This window comes from Aotus nancymaae, unplaced genomic scaffold, assembly GCF_030222135.1.
Source record: "Aotus nancymaae isolate 86718 unplaced genomic scaffold, 86718_ANA_hifiasm-v0.15.2.pri h1tg000033l, whole genome shotgun sequence".
In the NCBI taxonomy this organism is placed as follows: domain Eukaryota; kingdom Metazoa; phylum Chordata; class Mammalia; order Primates; family Aotidae; genus Aotus; species Aotus nancymaae.
In genome coordinates this window covers 43,959,876-43,972,361 of record NW_026988447.1, presented here as the reverse complement: position 1 = coordinate 43,972,361, position 12,486 = coordinate 43,959,876, and the positions used below count along the sequence as shown (strand labels likewise).

Below are 12,486 nucleotides of genomic sequence, written 5' to 3'. Positions count from 1 at the left end.
TTTCTGAAAAGCAAGTTAATATTAACTTTGTAATTATAACATTTGTTTACATTTATTATTTATCAGTAGTAACAACTATTATAATAAATAATAATGCTTGCCTTTCAGAATGTGAGAATTGGATAGATGATGTGTGCAATGTTTCTAACACTATGCCTTGCACATACTAAATGCTTAATAAGTGGTAGTCAGTAATATGGTACATAGTTTGTGTTTAATCATGTTTTGGGCTGGGTGCGGTAGCTCATACCTCTAATCCCAGCACATTGGGAGGCCGAGGCAGATGGATCACTTGAGGCCGGGAGTTCAAGACAAGCCTGGCCAACATGGTGAAACCCTGTCTCTACTAAAAATACAAAAATTAGCTGGGCATGGTAGCAGGCACCTGTTATCCCAGCTACTTGGGAGGCTGAGGCAGGAGAATGGCTTGAACCCAGTAGGCTAAGGCTGCAATGAGCCAAGATTGCACCACTGCACTCCAGTCTGGGTGACAGATCAAGACTCTATCTCAAAAACAAAACAAAACAAAAAAACCCTTTTTTTAAATAAGTTTATATTGAGGTAGAAAGAAGGCCCTGTGCCTGGAAATTCTCTTTTTCCAGTTTTCAGGGGCTTTCAGTGGAGTTCTAGAACAGCACTTTCCACTAGAATTCGGCAATAAGGAAATTTTTCAATATCTGGGCAGTTTCACAGGGTAGCCAATCACACCTGTGGCTGTTGAATACTTGAAATGTGGTTGGTATGAGGAACTGTGTTTTTTATTTTATTTACTTTTAATAAATTTAAACAGTCACATGTAGTGAGTAGCTACATATTGTTTAAGACAGTCCTACAGTAATCACCACATGGTGGGATTCCCATTAGACCTTCTTTTCCTCTTCTTTACATCTATCTGTGGTGCTGTAAAACTGCTCTGTAACTATCTGAAGTTGAATGATTGCGGGTAAAACCAGGGAGTATTATAATCCTCTTAAGCAAGAAGCATGGACTGACATATACTCTTCCCATGCCCACGAACCAGGCATGCTGGAGAATGAAAAGAAGATATGACTTCTCTTTTGAGGAATATGTGATGATCTGGAGAATTCAAATTGCATACACACCAAAAAATAACTTGGGTTAATATGGTAAGTGAGAAAAAATAATTAGTATATAATTGCTCTTTGTGATTTTATTGTCAATGGAAACCATTTAAATGGAATCCCATGTACATTACCCTCACCATCCTCAACATCCCATCCCAGACCCTCTGGCTCATGTTGGGTTTCCTCACAAAGCCCAGTGGTTTCAATGCATTACCCTCTTCCTTTTTAATGGATAGCAAAACTGAGTCTTAGCAAGGGACGAAACTTACCTAAGGTCGCACTGTAAGTAAATAAGAGAGTTGGACTTTGAACCCAGGATTGTCACGACCCAAAGCCCATTCATCAACTTTTCTGCTCTACGTGTCATTCTTTATAACATGACCTTCACATTGCTTGCTTGGTTTTTGAGTGCCCGTGTATGTGATTTCTTTTTCTCAATATTGTTTTAATTTTACAATTACATGTGTTCATTGAAGGAAAAGTTTTAAAATATAGAGAAGCAACATAAATAAATACAGACAGCTTAACTTTGGCATTAGTGTAGCCTGGTTTGCCTGTTGTCAAGAGTAATCACAGAACATAACTTTGGGAGTCCTGTCCTACCTACCCTGGCTCCCCTGGGGAGAGAGAGGCAGCCCAGTGTGAACTGTAAGCTTATCAGTTTTTGTGGGTCTAGCTTTTGATATTTTCTCACATGTGCACAATGAAATGTCAGAGTCTGAAGAGAACATATTGATTATTAAATGATTCTAGACCAATTTCCTCATTTTTAGAGAGGAGACTGTAAAAGGCCCAGGCGTTTGAATAACTTGGCAATGATAATTCTCAAAGAGGTAAAACTATCCCTCACCAGAGAAAAGGCAGCCAAGCATTTGGAAACTCTCTGTGCACACACAGGCTATGTTTTATTTCATAATATTCCTAAATCTATTTGTTCATAAATTCAAAGTGCTGGTCTACAGGCAGCCACTACTGCCATCTGTTGGTGGTGGACAGAGTTGATGAATTTCTGCATAGGTGCATAAAATGGTTCTTATCTGTGAAAGTCCTTGAGTTGAAGTTCACCACAGGAACCTCTGTGTTCAAGATAGAAAGAGAGAGATAGAGAGGGAGGGGGAGTCATGTGGAGTCAGACAGGCCTGCCTTCAAATCTTGGCTATGCTTCATGCAAGAAGTATAGCCACTTTAATCCTCGGTTTTCCATTTGTAAAATGGGGATAATGTCTATTTCATAGGGATGGTGTAAGAATTAAGTTTAACAATGAGTATTCAGGTCAATGCTAGCCAAAATCTCAGTGGCCTCCCAGGAGTAATTTTTTTCTTGCTCACATCGCAGTTCAAAGTGGCTACTACTGATCACCAGACAGCTCTCCAACAAGTGGTGATTTGGGACCAAGCTCATTTTATCTTAATGATTCCATCTCTTCAACTTGGGCTTCCAAGGTCACCCTGGAGCCCAACATCCATCCAACAGAGCAGGAGGAGAGGGCATGAAGTAGTTTATATGAGCCGAGCCTGGAACTGCATACACCAATTCTATACCCATTCCATTAGCCAGAACTCAGCGTCATGGTTGCATCTCACTGCTGGGAAGGCTAGGGAACATGGTCCAGCAGTCTCAGGCACAGCATGCCAATTAACAAATACATATAAAGTAATTAGCTCAGCTCCTCCTTCACAGTAAGTGATCACAAATGATAATAGACACAATTTTTAGTAATAGAAACATAAGCAGCACCCTAATACAGTTGGGCACTTTTATTTATATACTATGTAATACTATTTGTATTATTCCAAGATTTTAGCATGACACATATGAAACTAAGAGGCAATATTATGTGGTGAAAATAGCCTGGTCTTGGAGATGTAGCTTCTAATCATGATCTTAGACAAATCACTCAATCTGAACCCCAGTTTCCTCATCTGGAGAATGGCAGGGTATCTGTGTAGTCTCCTCCTAACCCCATCTCCCCAGCTCTAAAGCTTTTTGCATTGAAGTAATACAAATTCAAGACGAAACAAACATTCAGTGACTCTCAGAATAGTCAAGTCACAGAACACTAGTCTTGGATGGGCTTAGATAGGAAAGATTTCTAAAGGAGAAAGAGCTTTAAGCCAGTTCTTGGAGGAGGTGATGGTCCTGAATAGTAAGAATGAGGGTTGGGATGTTATGCAAGGAAGTTAGGAGAGGCCTGTACACAAGAAAAATACCAGGGGTGGCTGGGCATGGTTGGCTTACGCCTGTAATCCCAGCACTTTGGGAGGCTAAGGTGGGTGAATTACTTGAGGATAGGAGTTTGTGACCAGCCTGGCCAACATGGTGAAGCCCTGTGTCTACTAAAAATATAAAAAAAAAAGTTAGGCATGGTGGCAGATGCCTGCAATCCCAGCTACTCTAGAGGCTGAGGCAGGAGAATCACTTGAACCTGGGAGGTGGAAGTTGCAGTGAGTTGAATCATGCCACTGCACTCCAGCCTGGATAACAGAGTGAGACTCCATCCCCCGACCAAAAAAAAAAAAAAATGAAAAAAGAAAAAGAAAAATGTAGGAGAGGAAGCATAGTAAGGAGAAAAGCCTGGCTGAAAAAGGGAATGTGTTGGGGTGGGGATGAAGAGTGAACTGAAGATGTTTGATAGGTAGAGGGAAAGAAAAAGTTAATGATAGATTGCCAGGCTTAAGAGGTCATATTTATCCAGAAGAGTCCCACCTGGAAACCATGTATGGGTTTTAGATGGGCAAGTGACACCATGAAAATCTACTAGTCATTATGAAAAGAAATCTGATTAGATCATAGCACTTGACATGGCAGTAACTTTCCTTAAATTGCTGAACTTCTAAAGTCTAAATGCTCCATTTAAAAAATCCTCCAAATATGTTAGTTATGGGAATTCTATATTCATTCCAAGGGAAAAGAAAGAGGGTTACACGATAATGAAAAAAATGAAGGTATGCAAAAAGAATCAAATAATTTGTTGAAAGAGGGATCAATTTCTCTTCTGTCTTTTATTTGATTCTTTTTAACTGAGAATAAATATGTAGGTAAGACATGAGTCAGAGCAAACTCAGAAAGTACCTAGAAGCTTTCAGTATTTGAGGCATGCTGGCTAGTTTCATGTGGGTGAAGTTTGGTTTTCAGGAAGACAAATTGAAAACAGAACTTGTTTGTTTAGATTTTGCCATTCTCTAGGTGACTTACAAGGATGTTCAATGAACTGTAAGAGGAAAGAATTTCTTCTTGGCAACTGCTATAAAAAGCTTTGTTTGGAGAGAATATGGTCCCAGAGCGGACCTTGAGCACATGAGAGTTGTTCTTGGGACCAGGTCTGGGGAGACAGTGTCTTAGCTGAGATAAACGCAAGCAGAAGATCAGTCCAGTCCTCAAACCAGGTTTCCAATAAATGTCTCTCACCTCCTCAAGAAACAGGAGAGCTGTGAAACACTCCACAGAAATGCTCTTAGATGATGTCCTTGACTCTCTTTCAACTCCGATAAGCTCTTGGGAGGTAACATTTTTTCTGAAAAAAAGATTACATTTAGAAGAATAATTGTTATTTACCACATTGTTAATTTACACAAATGAAATAGTCTGCTACTAACTAACCACATGACCGTAGCAAGGCACAAGTCTTTTCTAGGTTTCAGGTATCAATTTTCTTCTCTGTAAAATATGAGGATTAGATTTCAGGGCTTCTTCCTCATCTAAAATGATAAATTTCAGTTCAAAGACCTTCTTCTTTCTGGTGAAGTAACATAAAGCTTGAAGTTTATCACATTGTTGTACATGTCTATCACTCTTAATGTGTATGAAAACACTAGCAGATCATTGAGTAGGTACTAAGGGAAGAATCCTTCATTCAGCATAATAACACATCGGTGGGAGCCTTGAGCCTAAAGCTACTACCCTCCTACCCCAAAGACAGGAAAGGACAGAAGCTGGTCTTCACATCTTTATGCTTCTTAGAAACACCTGTTTGTTTGTTTGTTTGTTTGTTTTTTGTGGCTCTACAATAGAGTCTTTGGACATGTGCACTTTCTAGTTTAGCAATAGATTATTTGTTGTCTATCCTTATTACTTATTCTAATTCAATGTTTTTACCTGAGTTCTACTTTTCTCTGAAGAAGGTAATTTTTTTCTAAAGCAGGACCATATCCTAAATAGAGCAATTTTATATACAGTGTCCAGGACACAGTATGTGATTATAACATGATAATGATGAGAGCTTAAAAACTTCAAACTATAGAGCTGGTAGAGATTTTAGAGCAGCACTGTCTAATATGGTAGCTGCCAGCCACGTGTGGCTATTTAAATTAATTAGAATCAAATTAAATTTAAAAATCAGTTCCTCAGGTAGTTGGTGACTACCATTTTGGACAGCACAGATATAGAGCATTTCTATGACTGCAGAAAGTTATATAGTACAATCCTGCCTTAGTGATCAGTGAGACACAGAATCATATTTGTAAAGGATGTCAGGGAACTTAGAAGCCACTTAATACATTTTTTTTTTTTGAGACGGAATTTCGCTCTTGTTACCCAGGCTGGAGTGCAATGGCGCGATCTCGGCTCACCGCAACCTCCGCCTCCTGGGTTCAGGCAATTCTCCTGCCTCAGCCTCCTGAGTAGCTGGGATTACAGGCATGCGCCACCGTGCCCAGCTATTTTTTTTTTTTTTTTGTATATTTAGTAGAGACGGGGTTTCACCATGTTGACCAGGATGGTCTCGATCTCTTGACCTCGTGATCATTCCGCCTCGGCCTCCCAAAGTGCTGGGATTACAGGCGTGAGCCACCGCGTCCAGCCAATACATTCTTATATCCAGGACACTTCAAATATTTTCAGTATCAAATAATTTATCACTTTACAAAGTGGCCATTCCACCTTAGGAAAGCTTTGTATTTCAGAGTTCTTCCTTAAATTGAGTCAAAAGCCATACCCCTGTAACTTCAGCTCTCTCTATATACAAAGTGTACTAACTGTCTCACCTGGAACTTCATCAGAGAGTCAGTGTCAACTACTGTGTCTTGAGTTAATTTCTCTTTCCCAGTGATCCAATGCCACAGGTGAGGGAGCTGAGGCTGGAGTTAACAATCCTCCCTGGAGACTCCGTAACAGAACTAAGACTGTTGATGTATTCCGGTCTAGCTGAACTGCTTTCAAGTCTAGCAACTAATTCATTAAAGAATGTGTGTGCATAAATTTATAGAGTTTAAGTTCTTAGTCTTTCATCTTTCTTTCCATTTTGTTGTTGCTGTTGTTGTTTTGCCATTGCTTTATTCTCATTTTGCGCTGCATACTTCCTACGAGACTTGACTGTTTCTTCCCCAGAAGAGCAAAGATTACTCAGGCTCTGCATGAGTGTTTCAGAATATAAAGCAATTGCCCTCTTCCACACCCCAAATAACCCCAGATGCCAAGCATAGAAATCACCAAATGGCTTGCTTTAGTTTGACAGTTTGAAAGCAGTCTGAGAGTAAAAGAGGAAACCAGAAGCATTAACGATCAATTATGTACTTCCAAATGGTGTCTAGAAGAGAGGATGCCCTTGACAACATATTCATAAAGAAAGGGCATCTACCTCTCAAAAGTGGAGACTTTGCAGGTGAGATACTGTGTTAAGTGCCAATTACAGCTTTGGATCTGTTCAACAAATGCTCATTGAAGTGTAGAGTCTGTGCCGGGGCAACAAAGATGATTGAAACATTGCGTTTACCCTCCAGTCACTGGCAGGGAGGCCAAGTGGAGACAATAAATAGTCAATTACCACCATAGATGACTTCACTGGTCACTCCAGTGGGTTTGTTTTCAAAGGAACCAGCAGGTCAGTCTTGGAAGTCAAACAGTTACAGGCAGTTGCTGTAATAGCAAAGCAACTCCTGTCACTAGATAAGGGGAACCGAAGACCAAGCTTCCTAGGGAAGAAGATTCTCTGATCAAATCAGCCTGGGACCAGCAAGGAAGCTGGCACTGTGCAGACAGCTAGCTATCTCCATTGCCAACAAAAAAACTGGTACCTGATCCACTTCATTAACTTTGGCATATAATCAGAAATAATGCTACCATCTGTGCAGAACCATCTCTTCCTTTTACACAATCACCAGCCTCTACCAGCAACCATTCTCCTCAATATCCAGTACAGTGCTAGGTTCATGGTTGTATAGACACACACCACACAAACAGGATTTTATATAGAATTATATATTATATATATATATACACATATATAGATATGATTTTATGTTACATGTTTTATATGTTAATGAACATAATTTATACATAAATATATTTTTACATAGGCACATACATTTACACTTATACATTCTTATAATATTTTATGTAACCCATATGTGTGTATATATATGCACACATATACACTGAAAACATTTCTAGAAGGATATAGAAGACATTTTTCATGGTGGTTACCTTGGCAGGGTAAGAATGGGTTCTTGGGGTTAGAATAGGGAAGATTACATTTGTATATTATTTTATAGCCTTTTACATAGTTTAATTGTTTATGCTGTCTATTACTTTTAAAACAACAAAATATTTTATTAATATTTCGTTGTTATAAGGACACCAGCATCTATCTTCACACTCCAAAGTGAGTTTCAATAGTTTAACTCTATTTGCTCTAGGCTGGGTTTTACCTTAGACTGTTTAAGTTGTTAAGATTTCTTCTACATCTGATGACCTGAGATAAGTTAGCCCAAAATAAGATTAAATGAGGTGATATATGTAACTATGTGACAATGTTTTTTTGCAAATTATAAACTCCTACATGTAGGTCTGTAACCTAGTTTGTTGGAGATTGCCCAGAACCCAACTTGATGAAATCATCTAGGTCCTGGTTTTCTTCCCTAGACTATTTTTGGAAAGAAGTGAGAGAACACTAGTACGTGCTAAGGTAGGAGAGGGGAGGGTAAGAAGCCTCCAGAAGTGCTGCTGTAACCCGAGTCTCCTTGTGGAAAAAATGCTCCTCTCCGTGATGGCGGAGCTGCCAGACCTTCCCCCTATTCTTAGCTGATGAGTGAAGACCTCTACTGGGACAATGAAGTATCATGCTAGGGAGTTTCATACAAATATAGTGGATTCATTGTCTCTTTGTCTAAAGGCTAAACCATCTCCCACTCTACTTTGTCACTGTCCTTTATTGACTCTCTGGAATTCTCTTGTTTAATTTATTAATTGAACCAACACTTATTAAGTCTCTCCTCTACACCAGCACCGTGTCCTGTCCTGGGGCGATGAGGTGAATATGAGATAGTCTTAGTCATTGGGATATTCACTGTTAATAGTGAATAAAGGCATGGACATTTTTTTAAAATGCAATCCAGTACGTCAACTATTACAGCAAAAATTTCACGGAGTACTGTGACCGTGACTATGCAAATTAAAGAAGAAGAGACATTGAATAATGGGTAGGAGTTTGCCAGGCAGAGATTTTGAACAGAGCAGCACATGCAGATGCAGAGGCTTGAAAACGCACGAGATTCAGGAGAAAGGGAATATAGTTGGGTTTGGCTGAAATACAGAATGAAGACAAAGTAACAGAGACAAATCTAAAAAGCCTAGACAGGGTCAGGTTGTAAATGGCATTGTGTATTGTGCTAAGGATTTTGGACTCTGCCCAGTTGTTGCTAAGATGGAAGTGAGTTCATTTGATTTTTCGTCTTTTGTGAAGAAAGACTTACATAGCTACACAGTTATTTACCTTGAACTGGTTAATAATTTATTCATAAAAACCTTTTTTTAAACTATTTATTTCATTAAAAAGTAGAATTTGCCATTTATATACTTTCTATTTCCCTCAATTTATTGTATGTGTATGTGTGTGTGTTCGATATACACATATATGTATCTTAATATTGTCTATTTCCTTTTCTTGTTACATTTCCTGTGTGCTGAGCTGGGGTATTTATTCTTCTGAATGATGCAATGGGTTAACAAGATATTATATCAAGAAGGAAATCTTTTAAGGTACAAGGACATTGACACTAACTTTTGTTTCAGTTTGATTAAACAGATGGAATTCCACGCAAGTGGAAAGTTGTGAAGGCGGACCCTATAGTATATACAACATCAGTGAACAAAAGCGGTTCACAAAAGATGTCACTGAAAAGAAAGGCAGCAGAACGGTTTCTAGCATCTCACTATTTACCAACGACAACCTGCTGCTTTGGGACTTACTGCTCAAAATCCAGGTTTTATATCAATAACAAAAAGTGATGTTTTTACTTGTGAAATGCTAAAACTCCTAACCATCAGAGAAAGGAGTGGGTGATTGCCTGGAAAACGACTCATACATTCCTCGAACATTTTTCTCAAAAAGTAATTATTTTGTGAACATGTAGAGGGCACTGGGAACTACAGTAAATGTGGGAGTGTTTTCTGAATAAAAACTGAAATTTTTGATAAAGATTAGTCTTCATTTTATATATAAATGCTTTGGAGATGTCAAGAGTCAACCAAAATTTTGAGCATACTATTTTGGAAAGTTTGGCATGACCTAATTTTAGTTGACAGGAAATATTTCTAATTAAAGATGAATATATTTGAAATGACAGAATGCCTTTAAGCATTTTAATGTCACAAGAATTAGTTGGAAAGTAAGTTAATTCTTGTGACATTAAAATGAGAATTAATGAAAAATAGTAATATGAAGATCCAAATTTAACTTGCTTCTCCATTTTTAAAAAGAATATAAATATTACCAATTTAACTGTAACCTAATTTTTCCTGTCTAGTTGCATTTTTAGAGTACACCGAGTTGGAGAAATTATCAGTACTACAGTAAATATTTTAATGTTGTATTAAGTTTAGATACGTTGTTTAAAAGGAGAAAAAAACAGTCCAATATAATGAACAGGAGATATGCTTAATGTTAGTGGTTTATGGGTTATGATCCATCTGTAAACAAAACAGTGAAGGAAGAAGCATATGTTTTAGAAAAGTATTCATCATCCAGTAAAACAAGAAATTTTGTTTTTTTGGCATTTGACACTTGTACCATGTTGTACACTTGATTTCCCTTTGTTTCTCCTATTTGGTGGCACAGATGGTTCGCAGCCATAAAATATGCAGATTGCTTAGTCATGTGCCATCACCGAACTCACCTTCGCCATGAGAAATAACAGGCTACTGAGCAACAGTTAACAAACAGCACGAGGAAAACACTTCAAAACACAAAGGTCAGTGTCCACAAGAGGCCACTTTTACTGCAAAGTACCATGCCAAATAGAAATTACTTGCAGATAGAGGAAAGCTTAGGAAATAACTCTGTCAAGAAAGAGAAGGCACAGAAAGGAGTTTACGCCTTCAAAGTACCATGTGGAGGAACATAACGGGAATTTGGAGAACTGATTGCCCTGGGTTTCTATCCTGGTTTCAGACTCAGCTAGGAAAAGTCACTTAAGCTCTCTGTACCTCTGTCTTCTCATACAGAAAATGGGAGAAAGGATACATCTAAGACTGTTACAAGTATAAAATAAGCTCAGTGTCTGGACTGTGGAGGGACATCTTAGTTTCTCTTCCTACTATTTCGGCTTAACACAAATTAATGAATATGGGTGTGCTGATTTGATGCTTTAACATAATCACATACTCGTTTACATGAGCACACATGACTTACTGAGGCCTCCCACATCCAGTGGACATTGGCCTGTGGGTATCATTAGCCCCCTCCAGGCAGCTCTAGAAGCCTCACATCCCCAGGTTTCCCTGGCCCACCCCTGACATGGTAATTCAGATGAATTATCTGAGCTACATCAGTTTATGATTATGTTCTGCTCATCCAGAGAACACCAAGTGTTTTTAAGTCCTTTCTAGAGTAACTCAGAAATAATTCACAGTCTTCCTTTTCTATGGGCTTTCATTTCCCACACCTCCTTCTTCCATTTGAAAATGATGATAGTAACAGTAAACACAAAGACAGTTGTCATTTAGTAAAGTCCTGCTACCTACCCAGCACTGCGTTAAGTCCTTTAGGTACATTATCCTTCAAACAATTCAGAGAGGTTTGTATTTTTATCCACACATGCACTCCTTGATAGCAAGAACCAACCCTTCCAAGGCAATCTTCCTGAAAAAGCTGGGACAGTCTTAGAAGCAAGTTTCCTGGATATTCTGGTTCTACAGGCCAGAGGTGCCCCCACCTGCAGGGATCTCTTATTCCTTCTGCCATCAGAGAGAACACTGACACCCAGGCCATGTGGTGAGTTCTCATCCTGTTCAGCCATTCTCTATGGCTATACTTTCTAGGCCCCTCCTTCAACCCTAGGTTGGAGGAGAAACTCTGTTGACCCAATTCTAGACTTTCCTGTCAACCCAGGGAGGTCTCCTGGTTCTCTTTAGCCCAGAGCTCCTGCAATGTCCTCTTGACTCTCTCACCTCCTCCCACTATGCATTTTTGCTACATGTTACACTATTGATTCTACTAAACCACACCAAATCCCTCTCGGCAGCAAGCCCTCTAATGTAAAATAATCTCTCATGCCCTAATAAAATTCTGATATTACAGATAAGATGATGTCTGAGGTTCAAAGATATCAAATAGCTTTGCCTATGATGACCCAGGTAATTACAGTCAGCACTAGAACTTAGATTTCAAACTCGGGGCTTTTTATACCATACTATTCTGTTCCAGATCTTGTCAACTCAATATATTTCCAGGAATTTCAGAAATCAGACAGTATCCTTTTTTATCTCATTTAAACACTCAATTCTCTGGAAAATGTTTATCTTATAAAAATACTTACAAGCATTCATAAATAGTAACAGCAAATTTATCGAATGTTAAATGTTAAGGAACATTAAGTACTTAAAGCGTTTTAAAAGGGTGATTCACTAGCATTCCTAAGAAACTGCGATGGGGATGATTCATTACAGAAAGTTTAAATGAGACTTTGAAATAGACTGTGTACAAATCATAAATTATAAAAAAAAAAGAGAGTAAAGATTTTTTTAAAAAACCCTTTGTGGTTGCTTTTCTTACAGCTGAATATCATTTTACTAGAAAAGGGGTTGGCCAACCTATTGATTCATCCTGGACGGATGCCACTTTTTGTTTTATATATCTTTTAAAGAACTATTGTTCATGTCACCTTCTTCTCTTCTCCTTCTTTCCTCTCTACCTCCTCCTCCCTTTTCTTTTTTTGCATGGGGGTGTATTAAAATTAGTTCATACAAAAAAATCACATATTGTGCTACAAAATTAATATCTATAAAAATTAATTTTATATTGGCTTCATTTGCTCTTTCTCCTCGTCCACAGGTAATGCTTATAATTTTTTTCCAAGGGAGATAAAGGTATTAAAATGATCTGCTTCTAAAGGTAGAATGGAAGTAAGGTCAGTGTTGAGATGTTATGAATTCACTCTTCGGGGAAGTTTCCAAGCTTATGTAGAG

The 12,486-nt window shown here is 38.4% G+C and overlaps 1 long non-coding RNA gene across 1 annotated transcript in view; it reads left to right on the top strand.

Moving 5' to 3' along the window:
* Nucleotides 1-12,486, top strand: part of LOC105731300 (uncharacterized) — a 61,574-nt gene that overhangs the window by 30,570 nt on the left and 18,518 nt on the right. The gene's annotated exons all lie outside the window — the stretch shown is intronic.